Source organism: Varanus komodoensis, unplaced genomic scaffold (genome assembly GCF_004798865.1).
Source record: "Varanus komodoensis strain SLA01 unplaced genomic scaffold, ASM479886v1 scaffold64, whole genome shotgun sequence".
Lineage (NCBI taxonomy): Eukaryota > Metazoa > Chordata > Lepidosauria > Squamata > Varanidae > Varanus > Varanus komodoensis.
This window is the reverse complement of record NW_025336273.1, coordinates 2672890-2693448: the sequence shown is the minus strand read 5'-3', so window position 1 is coordinate 2693448 and position 20559 is coordinate 2672890. Positions and strand designations below refer to the sequence as shown.

Sequence of the window (20559 nt, the reverse complement as noted above, 5' to 3'; positions counted from 1 at the left end):
TATTTTGTATAAGCAGCAAAGGTTGCCTCAGCGATTTTCATAACGGTGCTCCCTGTTAATTTGGAGGTGTATTTTTCCAGGCTAGGAAAATGATTTGGCCATCATGCTTAACTGCTCTACCACAAAAACCCTTGGCAGGTTTCTCATGTTACCTGTGACAGCAACATTGCAAGTCCCCTGTAAGAACAAAAGTGTGTGTCCCAACTAACATTGATTCTGAGTTGTGATGTTCCCACAAGACCTTAGTCACTGTCCGTAAATGGGGAGGGGGTGTTGTGTGTAGGGTTGGTTGACATTTGGATAACTTTGCTCATGGTCCAGTGGAAGACCAACAAAGCATCCCCTCACCTACCCAAGATCAGGCTGGTTTTGTAGCAAGCAAAAAACACATTTGCAGCCAGTAGTAATAACACGGAACAGAAAAACATGAAACAAAATGAATGGAAAGTGGTCTGATCCGAAAGGCATCCTTAAATTGCATTGAAATAAAAGTTAGAACAGGAGTTCAAATCTTTAGGCAAATCTGAGGGTTATCATTTGGCAAGCTTTTTGCAACAGGGCTTTCCTCCTACTCCTCCTCCTCCTCCTCCTCCTCCTCTTCATGGTTTTTGAATGACTTGACCCAGAATTCCTCGGTGCCCCCTGTGTGTGAGACTGCATAGGTGGGATTTTTTAGTATATACATTTTCGATACACAAAGAAAAGGAAAACAGAAACACACAGTCACCCAGCAATGACCAGAGATGTATTCAACTGATATTGAGAGAATTAGTAATAATACAGGAAGGCCTGGAGGAATGTTGTCCATGGGGTCGCGATGGGTTGGACGTGACTTCGCAACTAACAACAACGAATACATATGCACACACTTCCATTCACACATCTATTCAAAGTTCCTGTGTCACACTATTAATATAGGCTGAGGCAGGCTGACCGAATGTCGGAATGAGTGTTGTGACAAAACTGTCATTGGCAGTATATTCTCTGGTAGGATGCCAGCGTTGCGAGGCCATGGCATCCCTTCTCTGGATTTCCTCCTCAACACCCATCTTTTCTGGGCATTCTTAACCCTCGTATCCAGTGGCATCCTAGTTCGAAACACATGCTCCTGCATTCACGCATGTCCTTTCCTCCCTCGCTTGTTTCCTTACCTCTTCCTTCACTTTCCCTCTGGTTTAGATCGCGATCCCCTCGAGGACAGGGACCGTCTGTTGCTTGCATAAATCTGTAAAATGACAGGTATGGTGGCGCAGCAGCAAAAAAAAATATGGCTGCCCATATCAGCCATTGCTGCCGCTGCCATCAGAAGCTCAAAGGGTTAGAAACCTAGACACAGAGCGAGTCAGAAGGGCCATCTAGTCTGACCCCCGGGCCATCTAGTCTGGGTTGTGCTGGACTTGTGGGAAGGGGGCTAGGGCCCAGCCAGAACTGGGGCAGGGCGGCAGATCTGGGGCACTTGCTGTGGGTGAGTGGATGGATTTACTTGCAGAGGCCCAGTCTTCAAAAAGCAGGACAAGAAGCAGGCCTCACTTTAGAGGAGTTGGCGCTTCCTTGTAAGTACTGTTGTTGGAGATTCTGCTTCCTACACAATTTGCTGCCTGCTATGGATTAGGAGCTATACTTCTATTGGAATACAGGCAACAGTATTCATCATACCCTGAGTCACTTAACTACTTACTCATTTTTCATCACATTTGTTGACCAGTCACAAACAGCGCTGTTTTTCTTGTTCAGAGCATTTAGTGATCTGGAAATCATTTAAATGTTCAGAATGTATATTAGTTTCAAAATGTAGCACATTAATTAAATTTGGCCGCACCAAATCTTTAAAAAATAAAACAAAACAGAAACAATTCTGTAGCTTCCTAACTCTCGTCTGTAAAGGATCGTGTATAAGTGAGTTTCCCCTGTATTGGAGAGCTCTAAAACACATGTTATGGTTTATTTTTTAAATAAATTTTATTAGATTAAGCACAGTAAAGAATGCAATAAAATGGATACATGTCAAAAATATTGGCACAAGCATTTAAACCTCAGAACTCTCCCTCACTTCTTCCTTCGTCTGTGCACATAAGAAATGAATAGCTGGTTGTTGTGGTTGTGGGGACACACACAAACCTCTGTGTCTTTAAAGTACCAGACTGAAGGACCAAACAAAACCATGCGCCAGCTATCTGTCTAAAAGCCATTGAAAGCTTTCCAGCTATGTCTTATAAAACATTGGTGATCATGTTTCCTTGGTGATTTCTTATTCTTTTCTGTAAGACTATCTTGAGGAATCAGGAGCTCTGTGCTTTTGCCTTCTAAACTGCAGTGCTGTTTTTCTGTTTCTCGGAGAGTACTTGGCAGTTGAACAACTACAAGAAGCAACAGGTGCTCCGTGTGAGCTTAGGAAATTGTAAGGCACTAGCCAAGTGATTTTATTTTAAGTGCCTCTGTTTGTATGGCATGAGGTATTCCTAGCTTTCTTAATAATTGACCTCTTCAAAATGGTAGTGGGAAAATGTGCTCTTCCTTTCTTTTCCTCCCCTCCTAACAAATGTAGCAAAAAGGTATTTTAAAGAAGAAACAAGAATCAACTATAAAGCTTTCCAAGGTCCCAACTATTTGTGTATCCCTTTCTTTCACTGCAGTTGTGGCAGTACTTGGCAACTTTTAATCTTATTTATTTATTTATTTATTTATTTATTTATTTATTTATAACATTTCTATGCCGCCCCCATCGCAAAACAGCCTCGGGGCAGCTCACAAAGAATACATAAATACACAAATAATAACAATACAACAATTTAAAAAAATCTTGCATTACATTTCTTGGGAAGCTCATTTTGGACTGGTATAAATCACCCAGGGCTATAGGACATTCATAACAGGGATTGTGATGTACATCCTTGTCAGTTTTCCATTCAGCTGTGCACAGACTGAGGCTTTAAGGCTGCCGCAGAGTTTCAGAACTAATTTGCTAACTGGGATCCATCTTGGAATGGCGTTTATTTACTCACTCACTCCATTGATTTCTGTTCTCGCTTTCAGGATGCAAAACCTTGCAAGGTGACTAACAAGTCACCTCAGCAGTTATGCATTAAATCACAACAAGCAGTTGGTGTACGAAATGGCAGTTGACTGGGGTCCTTCCCCAGGGCGGATGGGGGTAGACGGCCCTGTGGGGGAATGCGGCAGGCCTCAGTAAGCAGCCCAGTAGCGGTGCCTCTTTTTTCTGGGTTTGCACGTCATTGGTGTGGTCCTGTCATTTCTTAGGCTGTCTGGCTGCAATTTGTCACTCTTCTACATGTTTCTCACCCTCCTACAGTTTTTCTCAGCCCTTTCCTTCCTTTGTTTTGTTTGTTCGATTTTTCATGATTGCATGCTGAAATTTCTCATTATGTTACTGGTGCTGAATTGGAAGTAACTATGCAAATTCTAACTTGGAGAAGGCCCATGAACTTCTCATTTTAGTGGATGGGGAAGGGCACCAAGGCTGCAGCAGCCCTTGAGTCAGATCTCCTGAGTTCCTCTCCAACTATTCTTTTCAGGTGGAGGAAGTAGAAGATTGAAGAACTTTTCTTCTTCCTCAGCAGGGTGCAGGTTTATCACACATCGTGTATGTAACAGGTTCCTGTAAGCCAAATCTAATCTCTAGGAATTCATTGTGCATGGAACAGAACATGTTTAGGAAAAAGGAAAAATAAACTTGACAAGTATAAACAGAACAGTAAGTCTTGGTCAGAGAGAAGCATATCTTAAGTGTTGTAAGCCAGGGCTGTTCATTGCAAGGCAAAGTAAGTGGTAAACGGTAGTGAAGGCAACACCCTTAGCAGTCAGCGACTTCTGTTGTTTTGTGTCTATGGAATGGGGGACGGCTAGTTGTGTTTGTGAGTTTTTTAAGCTTATTGGCATGGCTTCCACACCATGCTAAATTTGAGCAACGCCTTGAGCCTTACCTCTGTGCCAGGCTTCACTGCAGCTCAGCCCTGGAACGCCTGCAGAACAAGACTGTGGCTTCCTTATCGCAATATTTCCCCAACCCTCCAGATGTTTTAAACTACAGTTCCCAGCATTCCAAACCCTGGATCATGCTGGCTGGAGCTGATGGGAGCTGAAAGCTAAAGCACTGGAAAAGCATCAGAGATTAGGAAGGCTCCTTAGGAAGAACAATACTATGGCTGAGCAAGATTCGTAATTCCCAAGAAAAAGGATCTTGGGCCAAATTCTGTGTTGAAAGAGGGGTTCAGAAGGAGGTTGAAAATAACATTAACTCTGCATCATCTGGATATTTACTGGGCTCCAGTGAAATATGGAAAGGAGCTTCTGCCTCCAAGACCAGCTTGTGTCTCTTCAGTCAGGTAATGGCCCTGGAAAGATGTTTTTCTTCAGCTGCTTCATCAGAGGGCTCTGACCGAGTGGTCATTTTTTGATGAATAGGCAAACATAATGCAAACGGTACAAGCAACGTGCATCCCAGGGCATTGGGTTCAATTAAGAAGTGCAAATGCTTTGGCTCTTCTTTGGAAAGGGGAGCCAATCGGTGTCTTTGTGTGGCTTTTGCAGCCTGTTAAGTACAGACCTCCCAGCCGTGGCTGGAAATGGGACACAGCAGCATAGCTGTCAGGATGCCACATCTACATGGAAAAGAGAGCGCGCAGAATTAGGGCGCTGCAGCAGCCGGTTCTTATTACCGCAAGAGAAAATCCTTTCTTCTTCAGAGAGGAAGACACTGAATACATGCAAATAGGACAAAAAAAGACTGTGGGAGGAAGGGAGAGATGGAGAATGACTTCCAGATCTTTCAGTCTACATTTATTTGGTTCACATCACTCGTGTTTTGTGTCCTTGGAACTCCTCAGTTTGGTACGTAGATTTCCATTGACATGATGGGGGTGCTTTAAAAAGTAAATAAAATTTAGCAGGGAAAGCTGAACTGTGACCTTATTTTGGTTGCCCGAAGAACCAAGATCTTAGGCTTTGGCACGGCTGCCTCACCTGCTTTCAGCCCCAAGAATCTGAGGAACTGCTTTAGGGCTTTTAGAGCCATTTAGAGCCCCGTGGCTTTTTAAAATTTTGGTTCTGTTGTGTTCTGATGCTGTTATCCTGTTTTTATCTGACTGTTTAATCCTCTTTATTGCTATTTTGCATGTTGTTTTTAACATATATACCTCCTACATAACTTTTTATTGGACCATAATAAATGAAAGAATGCATTACTTGCATGAACAAAAGCATCTGCCCAGAATTATGGTGGGTTCAGAGTAGAGAGAGGTCAGGTTCAAAGGAATAAATGTGTAGCATAGAAGCTGCGGTGAGGGGCACAGCAGAGCTACAGATTCGTGGCAAAGATTGCCCAGTCGTGACCCAGTGATACCAACCATGCTTTACACACAGGAGGTCCCATGTTTAGTTCCCAGCTGGGAAAATTCCTGCCTGGAACCCTGCAGAGCGGCTGCCAGCCCGTGTTAACAGTACTGGGGTTGATAGACTGCTTCTTGCATTCTGCTACACAGTGTTCAGCACACTGGGTAAATTCTAAGGGTTGTTACTAGGGGTTCTTTGAGGTGGCCGGCTTTTTATCTCCAGCTGCAGGAATGGACCTATAACAGTGGAACTAGAGGCCTGCCTGCCTGCCTGCCTTTCCATCAGCACAACAGTGCCCAGGCTGTGAAAACTGGGCACTGAACTGGGCGTGCATGCTGAGTGGGCACCGATGCAGCTCAGGGGTATCTTGCATTGAAGCTGCACAAAGAAGCATCCAGGAAGGCATTGGTGGCTCTGGGTTCCCAGGTCCAAGGTCGGGACAAAGCTCCGATCTTGAATCCGGAGAGCTGCACTCCATTCATTCCCTGCAGCCCTTGCAGGATTTTCTCCAGCCTGGAAAAATATGTGCGGGCTTCCTCTCTGAGGGAAATTGGGAAATGGACCTCCCAGCGGGGTGAAGGGGGCTTTTCAGGGAGCAGGAGGAGGCTGCGGCTGCTGTCCTGGTGGCACCCCTGGCTGCTTCCATCGCCCTCTGAGGTGCGGCAGCCTGGCAGTTGGAGCACCCTTTGGCGGGACTGCAGAGCGGTCGGTGCAGGAAGGAGGGGAGGCGCTCCTGCTGTCCTGCCGTGCGCTGGTGGCTCTCAAGTCTCTGAGCCAGGAAGCGCATGCACATGGAGGGTGCGGTCCCTAGGACGTCCCCCAAATCGTTGACATTCATGCGCCTGTATCCCTGCGGCTGAAGCAACTTCAGTCATTCATGTCCGGGGTCTCTAACCGGCACATGGGCTTTGCAGTTTGAAGCCAGGCAAGACAAACAGCCCGAAGGATGGAGTAATAGCCCCACTCCTTCCCCCTGCTGTGGGGCAGCCTCCCAGGAATGGAGTGATGCATCGCTCCCTCAGGGCTTTGAGGTGCCCCATGGCAAGGCCTGCGTCTAGCAGGATCAGTGGGCATGGGGTCTCTGGGGGGTGGGTGTCAGTGTGTCTCCAACTCTGGCAGCTGCAGTTCTTTGCCTGAAGACTTCCACATAGCAAAGCAGGAGCTCTTCCAACCTGTGTGGAGCTGGGCCCGTTCGCTAGTAAGCAAAGGCCCCTCTGCGAGCCAGTGGGCTCATCTGCAAGGGTATTCCACTGGGTCTCCCCAGATCGTGGGAAGCTCTCCCTCAAAAGCAATTGGCTCCCTCTTTCCCGGTATTGAGAAAGGTTGCAAAGATGTGAAACTTTTCTGTTTAGCCAATAACCATTGCTGCTGCTGCTGCTTATTTATTTGATGTGCACATGGTGGGCATGTCGTGAGCGGAGCCGGCTGGTGCCGAAGGTCAGACTAGATGGCCCAGGAGACCCCTTCTGACTCGCTCTGTTTCTATGTTATTTCACTTCTGTACTGCCCAGTAGCTTAAGCTCTCTTCTAAAATGTTTCATTCTAATATTTTAACGTTTTTCTGCTTTTAAAATTCTTGTTTATGGTTTATTGTTTTAAATTGCTGTACATAGCCTTGATGGCATTATCTGCAGTTAGAGTGACATAAAAATGTTAGCAATAAATGATCATTTCTCTGCTCATTATGATTGCACCTTTAATGTGCAAATGTCTTCTTACCTTCATAAAATCCCTGAGAAACAGATCGCCTTTAGGCTTGGCAGTCTGCGTCTAAAAATGGTCATGTTGGCTTTTAGGTGTATTTCGTCTGCCTCGCTCTTCAGGTTTTGCACATGGAGAACTGAACCTCATTGGAAACGGATAGCCCAACTCCATGTTGAGAGTGTGTGCAGATGAGATGGGATTGCGGCCCGGGTTCAAGGATACAATATTTCCCACTGGGTGGCCAAACTTGTCATTTGCTGGACCAGTGCAGAAATGGCACATGGATTCTTTGACCTTTTCACAGAGGTGATGAGAGAATGGTTTTTCTCACTGTAATACTAGAACACCCAATAAAACTGCAAATGGATTCCAGATGGATGAAAGTAAAGCATAAGTTACTTGTTTCCTGAAGATTTGGTGATGGACATTAGCTGAGTGAGCTTTCAAAGAGATTCCTCTGTTGGGTCTCCCAGTGTCCGTTAGTCCCCCGATCTGTGTGGAACCTCCATGATCAGAGACATCACATACTGATTGCCAGTTTGGGGTGGGGCGCAAACAGCAGGGGCGGGTGCCGCCACGTGTCTGCCCAGAGTGCGAGCTCCAGAGCTTCCCTTGCTGTTCTTGCTAGTCGCCAAGTCGTGTCCGAGCCCTGCAGACCTGCAAAGGAAGGGCGACTGAGACACCCACAGTGGAAGCTGATTCCAGAGCTGTAGGGCTATCACTGAGAAGGCTTTCTACCTTCTACTCCACCCTGTCAGTGAAAGGTTTCTGCCACCCTTAATGACATCAAGGAGGGCAAGAAACAAAAACCAGAAGACATATGTCACCAGACATTACAGCTCTTGACGTTCTGATCAGCCAACTAGCTAAAAGCGGGCTAGAGGGAGCCATGATCAGGTGGATCCACAGCTGGCTGCAGAACTGGACTCAGAGAGTGCTCATCAATGGCACCTTCTCAAACGGGGGAGAGGGAACAAGTGGCGTGCCACAGGGATTAGTCCTGGGCCGGTGCTTTTCGACATTTTCATCAATGACTTGGGTGAGGAGGTGCGGGGAACGTGGATCAGATTTGCAGGTGGCACAAAATTGGGTGAGATGGTTAATACCCTGGAAGGCAGAAACAAAATTCAAAGTTTTATTGAATTTAAATGTTATTGAATTTAAATTTATTTATTGTACACTGTCCTGAGACGTTCTGTAGGGGATGGGATACAAAAGCTTCCAATAAAATAAAATAAAATAAAATAAAATAAAATAAAATAAAATAAAATAAAATAAAATAAAATAAATAAAATGAAGTGCTCCTGGTAGGTTGGAGTGTTGGGCTGAAAGCAACAGAATCAAATTTAATAAGGACAGATGCCCATTTCTGCACCTAGGAAAATGCATAGTTATAGGATGGGAGATACCTGATTCTGTAGTGCTAAAAGTGAGAAGAACCTTGGAATTGTTGTGGAAAACAAGCTGAATATGAGCTAACAGTGCATGATGTGGCTGCAAGAGAGAGAGAGAGAGAGAGAGAGAGGAGAAAGAAAAAAATAATGCTATTTTGGGCTGCATTAGTAGAAGTATTAGTTTCAAGTCATGTGAGGTACTGGTCCCCCTCTCTTTGGCCCCAGTGAGGCTCCATTTTGAGTATTGTGCCAGTTCTGGCCTCCACTGTTTAAGAAAGATGCGAACAAAGGCCAGAGGAAGGCAACAGAGATGATCAGGGGGCTGGAAAAAAGCCCTAGGAAGGGAGATGGAAAGAACAGGGCATGTTTAACCTGAAGAAGATAAGTTTTAGAGGAGATACGATAGCACCCGTCTATGAAAGGCTATCCCCAGAGGAGGGCCAGGCTCTCTTGTCAATCATCCTAGACTGCTGGACACAGAATAATATCAGGGTTAGAATCATCATCATCATCATCATCATCATCATCATCCATCTTTGGAATAACCTACATAGAGCAGCCACTTGGAGCCAAACTTGCCATCCTTTCGGTGCCAGGTCAAGAAAACCCTCTATGCAGACAGAGGCCTGTAAAGATTTGCTGGTTATCCAGGAGGCAAGGGGGTTATTCAGGTGATTCTTACCTTTGCAGGAACATTTTTGTTGCATTTTTAAAGCTATTTAGAACTCATTTAAAATCATTTTATTGTTTTAAAATGGTATTTGTATTGTATTTTATCATTCTGTTCTATGCACTGTTGTAAACCACCCAGAGAGCTTCAGCCATGCGGTGAGATAGAAATGAAATTAATAACAACAGGCTCAAGTTGCAGGAAACAAGATTCTGGCTGGGCATCAGGAAAACTTTCCCCAGTGTTAGAGTGAACTGACAACAGAACCTGTGACAGAGGGAGGTGGTGGGCTCTCCCGCCCTGGAGGCATTCCGCATGCACCTGGACAGGGCTGGAGAGGGACGGTTTGATTGCGCTGAGCAGGGGGCTGGCCCCTCTGGCCCCTTTCAGCTCTTCTGTTCCATGATTCTGTGATTCTTCCATGACAGATGATTCTTCCGTGATAGAAGATATGATTGTTTATTTATATATGATTGTTTGTTTATTATGTTGGAAGCCGTCCCGAGGCTTATGCAAATGGGGCGGCATACAAAAACTCCAAATAAAATAAATAATAAATAAAATAGAAGACTGACTTTAGTGAGTCAGAAGCCTGGCGTTCTATGCCTTGTTTGTTACCTTTGAATAAATCCATTGGTCTCGATAAGGAGACCCATCTCCAAATGTGTTGAGAACTATACTCTGTGCATGATTTCAGTGTGCGGGCAGACTGGCATGGTGGCGATGGCGGCGGCGGCGGTGGTGACAATGGCGGTGATGATGAAAATGTCTGGAGGGGACTCTGCCTTCCTTACTCGATGTCTTTGTGCCTTGGCCTGTGAACACACAAAGGTCTAGAAATGGCTGCACAGGCATTCAGCTGAAGATGCTTGCAAAGATTCTGTAAGTGCGAACCCTGCCCAATCAGAGGTTTCGACCATGGTGTCTCCCTAAGTCCGTTCACACACAGATCTCTCAGCCTGGAGCTCAGGGGCGCTGGAGACTGGCTTTTATACCGAAGCAACCCCCCCCCCCCCATCCCCATGTGCTTCTGCCCTACAGGCCTGCATAGGGCTTGGATGCCTGCCCCGAGTCCACCCAGTGAGCTGAAGGATTGGGACCCAGGTCTGCCCAGTTGAAGCGGTTGTCCCAAGTTAATATTTCATATTTGTAGCCGTGAGTCTCCAGAGACGCAGCTGGCACGAACTCCGTGTTGGCAGGAGCAGTGTGGGACACCGTGAACATGCTGCTCAGAACGCGGAAACGCAGTTGCCTGGCTGGACCAAGTGACACCCCTACTTGTACCATCCCTGACCTCCAGTGAGATGCTGCCAGGGCTGTGGCCCAGTGCTAGAACATGTGTTTCACGTACAAAAAGCCTCTGGTTCCATCTGCAGCATTGCTTCAGCCTGAAACCCTGGAGAACCGTATCAGCAATGCTGGGTTAGATGAGCCCACGGTGACAGTCAGCTGCCTGGTACCCTCCTGTGCCCTGTGATGGGGAGAGCCATTCGATCCTTGTCCACTGCGTGTGGTGAGAGAGCTGCCCTTGTCCCCGGGAGCTGCATTTTCAGAGGTTAATGACTGATGATTCCTGCTGGGGCCACCATCTCCACTTGTTCCTGACAGACGTTGGAACACGTGAATCCACGTGGCTGAATTCGAAGCACCTGTTTGTGTGTCTCCTTCGTGTTTACATTGATAATCCTTGACTGCCACATTACACGGACGGAAAACCATCTCCTCCAGGGGAAGAGGGTGTTCCAGAGCCAGTCAAAGAGGCAACCTTATTGAATCACCTTTGAAAATGTTCAGAGCTGAACCATTTCTGCATTCCCTTTTCTCAGGACAAAGAGCTAGCTTAGTTGATACAAGCTTGTATGAATAAGAGACAATTACGACCAAGCAGATTCACTTCAGACTTCAAACGCCAGGGAGTTAATTGGCTCTACCCTGATAGAACACACAAGTAAAACATTTGTAAATGGCTTGCTCTGGGATATAGAGAACCCAGCCAGGACACGGGGTTCTTTTTTAAACATGCAAAAATCCAGGCACGATTTCCTTCTGCTTTGGGGGTTTGGCTGAGCAGAATTCAGGTGTCTTTGGAAGCAGCTGTTTACTTGTCAGTCCACACATTCCACTGCTAGGCCTTGGCGGCTGGTGCACACCCACCAGGACAGGGAGGCGATATGCTAATGTTTTGTATTTGTTTTGTCCTGCCCTTGGAATGTTTATCTTCGAAGAATGTCATATGAACGGATAAAACAAATGGGGAAAATATGCATAACGAGGAGATAATTTTCTTCTCAGGAAGGCAATGTGATGTAGTTATGTGTACAATATGATGTAGTTATGGGCCCACTTTGCATGGCCTGCCTCCCCTTTCGAAGGGGACGGGATTTTTGCTTTTGCTTCCAGTCTCTTGCTTCCGAGCCACCGGCTTGGTTAGCAGGGGGAAGACTCAACCCCAGTTATGTAACCAAGCAGGAGGGAATGCCGACGCTCTGGGGAAAAGCTGAACCAATGGGATTTCTCCTCAGACAAGCCTAAGGATCCACAAGAGAGTCCCCTTTCCATGCCCAAGCAATCTTGCTCACCTGCCCACTCAGCTGGGATCCTGGAGGCCTTCAGGAGGAGGCCTCACTCAGCCTGCTAGGGGACAGCCAGGTGAGGAGGATGGGGAGCAAGCCACAGCCAAGAGATCTCCCCTGAAGTCTTTTCAGTCAACATCAACCTGCCACCCTGAGAGGTCCAGCTTTGGCTTTGGGAGGGCGTCCTGGGGATTCGCCGGTGAAACTTTTGCTCGTCCAGGGGACACCCATGCAGCTTGCTCAAAACCCGTTCTAGGCCCAGAGGCTGGATTCCTGGGTGAATCTCCTTTTTCAGGCTTTTCTCCCAGCTGGCTTGGGGGCGACCTCCTCTGAGAGAGGCAGCCGGGGGCATGGCATGGGAAGTGGCCCAGCGAGCAAACCCATGGAGAGGCTCTGCTGTCCAGTGGCAGTCTGCATAAGGACACCCCTGGGCCGCGAGGAAAGAGCGCCTGCTTCTTACCGTTCCCCAAGAGAAGAGGGGGAAGGCAGTGCTCGTGCAGGGCCAGAACACCTGCCGGGCTCTTCCTCACATTGCCAGAACCTCATTTTATTGCCAAAGCTCCCTCTGCCCTGTCGTTTCTGGGGCATCCCATCCTGTCCTGTCACTTTATAGGGCAGCTTGGTCTTGAATGCCCCCATTCAGAAGGTTTGCTGCTTTGTAAAATTCATTTTGCAAAGATGCCCTGAGGTCCAACAGGCTGCACTCCCAATTCATCTTGGTGCGATGCTAAAAAGTCCGACTGCAAATAAAACGCTTGTTTTGCTTTGCTTGGGTGCCTGGTCAGAAGAGCTCTGCAGCTTCATGGCGTTAACGATACATCGAGGTGGAAGTGGAAAGTTTTTATTAGTCTTACAAAATGGATCATGGAAGGAACCCCATCTTTCCTGTTGAGTTAAGAGAGTCTGGAAATGGCACCGAAGTTTGCCAGAGGAGAGTCCTAAAAGCTTTTAACATCTAAAGCAGCTGAATGTATAATAGTCTTATTATCATGATGAGACAGACTCTCCAAACAGCTCTTGAGCGCTCCCCGCCCTGATTCTCTTAATGGCTTTTCACATTTCTTATTTGAAGATCAGCCATTTTCCACTTAAATGGGGCACAGGGATTCATCTCCTCCCATTTGCATTTTGGGACTGTGCCCTGGCATTTATGTTGCTAACCCTCCTTTCTATTAGACAAGGTGATCGCTTTGTTCAGAAAAGGGAGTGCAAGAACCCAGGTATCTCAGTTCTCCTGATGCTTCCACCACGTGGTGCTTGGATGGCGCGGCCACAGCCTCTCGGCCAGCCCGTTCCTTGTGACATCGGCTGGCAACAGCTGTCCAGGCAGGGGTCTTTCTGGGCCTACCTGGAGGCGCTGGGGCCGGGCCCTGGAGATGTCTGCATGCAGGACACTCATGCAGCCTCCAGCCCAAGGAAGTAGGCCCCAGCTGCTCCGCTTGGGAGACCCCGGAACCCCTGTGTGCCCACCTGACAGAGACCCCGCATCCCTTTTGCACCCTCGCCTGGTTCAGCTGTGCTTGTCCCACCTGCCTTGTCTGACAGCTGTTGGAATACTAGAGCAAGGTTTAAGCTTACAGGAAAAGGACACGTTAGGGTGGTGTACAGAAGGTGGTAGAAATCCTGATTGTGTTGCGGCCAGGCACCTCCTCTTGCTCTCTTCCCCTTCTCTCTACATCTACTTCCTTTCTAGGGAGGCTTTTTTGTGGGGGGGGGGGTTGGCTTGACTTAGTGTAGTTCTTTTTCCTGCCTACACTTCTACTTCTCAAGCCTTTCAGAGCTGCAGTGACCATGTCTTGAAATGATGTAATATCATTGTTTGCTTTGATATGTTAGTGGTCAGCCTAGGATGATAGTAATCAAGTCTGGTTTGTCTCCATAGTTCTTCTGTTTGTGTATTTGATCTGTCACGTAAATGATAGGTGATGACCTATAAAGCCCTAAACGGCTTGGGTCCTGATTACCTGAAGGAGCGCTTACGTCCATATATGCATGCCCGCCCACCCCTTGAGATCAGCAACAGATGCCCTTCTCCGGGAACCCTCCGTGAAGGAAATTAGGAGGGTGGCTACTCGGAGGAGGGCTTTCTCTGCGGTGGCGCCCAATCTATGGAATGCGCTCCCCAGAGAGCTCCGCCTGGCGCCGTCGTTATTTGTTTTTCGGCGTCGGGCCAAGACCTTTTTATTCAAATGTCATTTTAATTGTTAATAGTATTTATTCATTTTATTCTTTGGCCAGAGTGACTTAATTTATACTGTTAATTTATATTATTTTAAGGAAGTTTATTTATGGATGTGAGCCGCCCCGAGGCTTCGGCGAATGGGGCGGCATAGAAGTCTCCGAAAGAAGGAAAGAAAGAAAGAAAGAAGTAAAATATAATTATTAAGGGAAGACTGAAGGCTGGATAGAATAAAAGCTTTGCATAAAATGTTTGCCACTCTTTCACTAGTGTTATTTTGACACGAAAGCCATGCCAAAAGTGTCCCTTCTCACTTTTTGCCTTGTGTGCATGTGAAGGAGAATGATAAACGCGGATATACTCACTAATATTCTCACCCCCCCCCCCCCAAATTAGGACTTCATTCTTCCAAAAATGATCCCAGCCATCTGGGGAATCATTTAGTGAATAAGATGACAATGCAGTGCTGGATCACCTGTTTGAATACCACCCATCCAGGGGAAGGGAGATGTTTCCTGAACTGCCGTAGCATTTTATTCCCTTTCGGTGCTCTTGCCAAAAGAGGCAGCGCATACATGGTTACTGTCAGCCAGGAGTGGCTCATTCAGCCCGGCGGTGCCGAGTCCCTCTTACCCAAGGCCGAAAGACAGAAACCTCCCTTTTGCAACCAGCTGCCAGTCTCTGCTTAAGCAAAAGGCCAGGCTACCTGATTAGCTGAGGTCATCAGTAGGCCCGAGAGCCAGCACTTAGCCACCCTCCCGAATAATAAACTACCCAGGGACCACAACCATGAAAATTCTTCTCAGGTCCACCTCAAAGATGGGGAGGACAGTCGGCAAGCACAACAAAAGTGATGGCTTTGGAATTTCCACCTGGAGAGAGAGGCCACTGGAAAATGAGATTTGGGCTCTTTCTCTTCTAGTGCCCCCCGAGATCTCAGCACACTTTCTGTAGAACGGGAACGCACAAGCCAACCTGACACAAGCGCTGCAGGAAGCCAGGTAGGCGGTTTGCGCAGGCCTTTGCCAGCCAGACGGTGTTACGCCGGTTTGGCTCTTTCGCCACTTTGGCTGCTTACTGTTATCTACTCAGAATCTGACCACCCCTTTCCCCATTCTGTACTTTTCACTGGGTTTTCGCCAGGACCTAGACGGTGTGCTTTGGGGCTGAAAGGGGGCAAGCCATGTTTTGGGTCATGCTGATGTATTCTAGTGTCCAAGTTATACAGAACATGCTGAGTAAAATGTCCAGTCTGGCTGGGCTCCTCTGGGCTGCAGAGCAGCCCAGCTCAGGGGACCTCAGTGGGATCCCCGGCCAGTGGTTCCCGAAGAGCGAGGAGGCCGGCTCATTTCATGCTTCTCAGTGGCAGCTGGAACCAGTTGGTGTTGCCACAGCAGCCCTTGCCCTGTCAGGCGAGGTTGCTGCATGGATCAGGTCACCACACACACACACACACAGCCGCTGCTTGGCTTTGCAAGGAAGGTAGGCATATTCCAGCTCAAGAAGCCGTGCCCTCACTCGGAATGAGCTCTGTTTATCCTCGGGGCTGTCGGGTCACGGTGACCCTGCGATGGTGCCACGCCTTCGTGGTTTGTCAGAAGCCTTTGTGTGTGAAGAAGGGCACTTCTCCCCACAGGGGGGGACAGGCACCTTGGCTTGTTTTCAACTTGATCTGCCTTTTGTAGCCTGTGTTTGTTTTAATGCTCGTAATGTTTCTGTGATAAGCTGTTTGCCTTTTAAGAGTGAGAAACTGCTGGTGCTAGTTCTGAATCATTTCTTTGCAGAAGAGTCACTACAAGAATTGCTGTAGAAAACTCACCAGACCAAAAAAAAGGGAGAGGAGGAGGAGGAGGCATGTAATTTGGGATGTCAAGCTCGAACCAGAAATGCAGTGTGCTGTGGAGGTTCATGTGTTGGACTGGTGCCTTGGGAGACCCAAGTTCAAGTCCCACCCAGCCATGGAGCCCCCTGGGGGGCTTTGGGCAATTGCTTACACTCAGCCTCACCTCCTTCACGGGGTTGTTGTGAGGATGAAATGGAGAAGCGGGGGAAACTTGTAAGCTGCCTTGGTTTCCTCACAAGAGGAAAAAGGATGAGATATAAATGCAGTGTCATAAAAATAAGAATATTCTAGTTTTACACTTGAGCTGGATGGTTTTAGAATGCATTTAGGAATGCTGGGGCGGGACAATTTCAAATTACTCCTCCTGATTTGTTCTTCTGGGCTTCTTCTGATTTGTACAGAAAAAAAATATTAAGAATGAATGCTCCGACTGAAGTGAGTCTGTGTCAAAATCCATTTCAGACCCTCTTTTTATAAAAAGATAAGCCAAAGCTGGAACCTGATCACTAAAATTCCAACATGATTTGATTTAACATCAGTAACATGCAGTAGCCTTCATTTTTCAGGATTTTAGCAAATTATATTAATCTTTCGTTATTGCGCTGGCTTTTTTTTGTTTTTGTTTTAATACTACTTGCCATCAAATGTTATGAATTTTGGCAGACAGAATGACAGCAACATCTGCTCCAGGCTGTTGGGATTCCTGTTATAAAATATCAAATCTTAATATGGAGGGAGAGAGGAAAATTCCTGCCTGGAGTGCTTTACCATATTTGTAATACGAAATCCAGCTGTTCTGAACCTCAGCAGGTTGGATTTCAACTCCACACATGCAGAAGCTGCAGCCTCTGCCCCAGCGCCTGTGTCTTGGGATTTTTTTCTCCTCAAGAGAGCCATTAACACAGCCAGGACTGATTTCATACTTTCATTAGGTGGTCTTTGCAGTCTTTAGGTGCAAAAATGCTGCTTTTGGGATGATGGGTGTTTGAGAGCACTGGGTAAATATTTCAGTGCAGTGCAGTCATGTATATCACATGCAATATTTTTCTCAGCTGCAACCCCGTTTCGTTAATTTGCTCAACGGCTGAGGCCCGCTGCAGCGCTGTGCCTGGGAGATCTGGTTGCATTTCTCGCGCCTGCCAAAGACTTGTTGCGTAGCCTTGAATTTGCCATGGGCTCGAGATCACCAGGTGGTTCAGTGCAGGGGATAATTGTGGCCCAGCGCATAGTGCTGTGGTGAGGCAGATTTCTGTAACGAAGATTGCAGAGTGCTACGCAAATTATTATTAGAAGCAGCAATTAACTTGTAGCAGGCTAAAGTTCACTTTCTGTCCTGCCTTTTGAAGCACATGGAAACCGCATTAAGATGCCTCTTAACACCCGTCAGTTCCTCCCACAATTGATCATCTCTGCTGAATCGCTCAAGGAGCCGCAGCCTGTGATGACATTAAGGGAAGCAAAGACCTTGGCATCCATTAACAAGGTCTAGCAGCCGTATAAAGAGAGAAATGGCAGATTTAAAAAAATCCCATGGCAAATGCATAGGCCTTGGGAATGCAGAGAAATCCAAGCACAATAGGTGAATTGCCTGCAAGATCCATTTGTGGGTGTTAATTATACGTTGAATTGCAGGCATCCAGATAATAAGATGTCACCAGGCCACGGGTGAAGTAGTTGTCAATCTACCATACCAATTACTTCTTTAAAAATGAAATTGGTCATTTGCAGAAAAGCAAGCTGATCCTGTATTTTGTAGGCAGAAAGCAGAGAAAGGGGAGCCTCCAAATTGTCCCGGCCCAAGGTTGCGTCTTGCCTCTCTGCAGCACACGCTTCCTCAGTGGTCAGTAATTTTTTCTTAGCAGGCTCTTCGAAAGCTTTCTGGTTGTCTAAAGGAGCCAAGAGGCCTTTGGTAATGCGTTTGGACCAGGGGAGAGGAACGGGTTCGTAAAGTCAGCTCTCTGAAGGACTGACACCTTTCTGCTGTAACTCTGCAGAACTCTTCGGTGCTATTCACGACCTGACCTTAGTATGGTATTAGCTGAGGGTGGCTTCCATGTGGCCGGTGTCATTCCGAAAGCATGGAGCCGATGACACAGCTGTGTGTTTCGCATACTTTTCTGGGAGCTGCCGCCATGACAAAGGGGTGCAGTGTAAGTTCCACTTTTAACCGGTGCGGCACCGTGTGGCATTTGGGCCTGCACAGTAATGCGCTTTCTTGGCCGTGGCATTGCTGATGTCACGTTTGAATTGAGGTCAAGCTGAGGATTTGATCAGCAGAGAGGATCTCAAAAATATTATGAATTGCAGCTAACTTGCAGTTTTAGATCTATGCCCTTAATGAAATTAGCATATCAACTTTCATAAATGCAGCAAATGGCTGAATGCCAGTCGGGTGTATTTCATTTATCCGACAGGAGTTTTATTCTGAAATTGCTACCGTCCAAAGCAAAATATTTTGGTAACTCCTGATAAATGGACAGATAGTGCAAGGAATCAGAATATAGTGAATTGGGGTTTTATTTTAATGTATTTCTCATTTTGCATCCGCACAGGTAGAAACTTAAAAGAACAACACAAGGAAACTGAGGAGTGCATCAGTCTTGCCAGTTCCCCTAGAATTTGGGAATTAGAATTTTCCTCTCCTGGTTTAGAAGTATGTAATTTCCTGAAGTGCTTTAAAGGTTGGTCTGATCTGATCTGAGAAAGGGAAGCTGCCTTCCAGTGGTGTGCCAGCTGGTTTGTCAGGTGACTCTTGCGGTGCTTTTGGAAGCAAGCTGTAAGGGGAGGGACGGGGCTGGCCGCCTCGGGCAGGTAGATTGCAAGGCGCAGTAGACGGGCTGCGCATGCTGACTCCTTCCCCGTGTTTCCAGGACGGGTTCCACAGTTCCTTACGCTGGGGAGAGACAGAGGTAGACCATGCATCCTGCCTCTGCAGCAGTGAAACCTCTGAATTTTGTCCAGAAGCTAGAACTCTGCTGCAGCCGAACTGTCTTTGGGGTTGAGGTGGCACAGGGCATGATGCTAACACAGCTGAATCATCGATACGCAGATGTGCTGAGAGCATTTCTGTATTCCTTTCTTTATGCTACTTTCTGATTCGGTTTTCATCCCCTTTTGAAATGATTTAGGACTGGCAGTGGTAGGAGGGAGGCTGTTCTTGAATCTGAGAGACTGAAAATGATTATTTCTTTAATTTATATCTTGCCCTTTTTCCTTTCAAGGAACTCAAGGCCAGCTTACATAATTCTTCCCTTCTTCTCAATCTTATCCTCACAACAATGATCCTGTGAAGTAGGTTGGTCTGAGTGTCTGCTAATGGCTCTCAGTCACTCAGTTGCCTCCATGGCTGAGGGGGGGCTAGAACCCCAAACTCCTGAGCCCCAGTCCTGCACTCTTAACCACGAAATCACACTGGCTCTCTAAACACAGTGCACAAGATTTTGCAAAGTTACAAATAACAGCCTCATTTATCATAGTCCCAGAAGAGCCAGTGTGGCGTAGGACTGGGACTCAGATGATCTGGATTCTAGTCCTCACTCAGCCATGGAGCCAACTGGGTGACTTTGGGCCAGTCACAGACTCTCAGCCCAACCTACCTCACAGGGTGGCTGTTGTGGGGAAAAAGATGGAGGAGGAGAATGATGTAAGCTGCCTTGAGCCCTTTGCAGAAAAAAGGCAGGGTATAAATAAATAAATAAATTTGTTCTCAGGAAGAGCCTTGCCACTAGGCAGGCAAGAAAGAAGATTTGGGGAATAGTAGAAACGTAGAAACAAAGCAAGTCAGAAGGGGTCTCCTGGGCCATCTAGTCTGACCCCTGGCTCCAGCCGGCTCTGCTCATGACTAGTAGCCTAGACAGTCCTGCACCGGATGGACTAAGGCAGCCTTCCCCAACCTCGTGTCTTCCAGACACGTTTAGAGTGCTAGGCCCAGAATTCCCAGCCAATGACCCTGCTGGATGGGAATTCTGGGAGTTGCGGCCCAAATGCCTCTGAAGGCTTCCATGTTGGGGGAGGCTGGACTATAGCTCCACATGAGCATAGCCAGGGCTTTGTCATTATAACATAAGGAAGTCTCTTCAGAAGTGTCTTTCTATTAGACCCGGGCTGTTTCCAGACCACTGCAGCGACCACTCACAACCAGAACAGTACTGAGGGGTTTGTATGTGGAGTCAGGCAGGGTGAATTGGAGGCTCTTCCTCAGGAGCCTCACGGTTCGTCCAAGACAGCTGTGACAAAGAGCTTGTGCAGTTGTCTTCTCCCTCTTACCGAAAGGCCACTGAGCCCTTGCCGAGTCCTCTCTGAGAGCCGTGGGCCCTGACATGCCAGAAACCCAAGTGAAAGGTAGAAGATTCCGTCTGGGCCTCTCTGGGATAGGTTACCCAGCGGCCCTTGCATGCATTTCCCTCGAACATTCAATTAACCATTGAGCTTGCGGGCTTGCCAAAGTTTAGTTCCTGAACGATTCCTATAACGGTCTTTTCTATAATCTTTAAAGCAGGGATAAGTCATGGAAAGAGGAGTAGACACATCTGTGCGGCTGGCAGCTTCGTATACGCTGGGAGTACATTTTAGGAGGATTACGAAAACCGCTTCGGATTGCCATATTCAGCAACAATGGACTAAATAGAAGGGCCTGTTTATAATGAGGTCTAGAGCTTCGCTTTGAAGCAAAGGTCTCGCATGACGTGCCCCCTTTTCTGCGACTGCAGAGTGCTTGAATCGCTAGGCCCGTTCCTCGTAGTTCAGAGCCCAAGGTGGGAATGCAGCAGTCAGCAGAGGAGGAGAGTGGTTGGGTCCTCGCGCCAAGTATGCACGACACCGAAGACTTGATGGGCTTAATAGGCTTC

General features: G+C 47.2%; 1 protein-coding gene across 7 annotated transcripts in view; it reads left to right on the top strand.

Annotated features, from left to right (window-relative positions):
- The window catches only part of NCOA1 (nuclear receptor coactivator 1), a 265366-nt gene that overhangs the window by 51703 nt on the left and 193104 nt on the right, over positions 1-20559 (top strand). The window contains exon 1 of one of the 7 annotated variants that reach the window (XM_044450329.1): positions 14806-14870. The exons of 5 other annotated variants lie outside the window; for them this stretch is intronic. The gene's annotated coding sequence lies outside the window, so the exon portion shown is untranslated. Of the gene's footprint in view, positions 1-14805; positions 14871-18323; positions 18366-20559 lie in introns of those variants that run through there. One more of the 7 variants, XM_044450330.1, reaches the window with a different exon arrangement.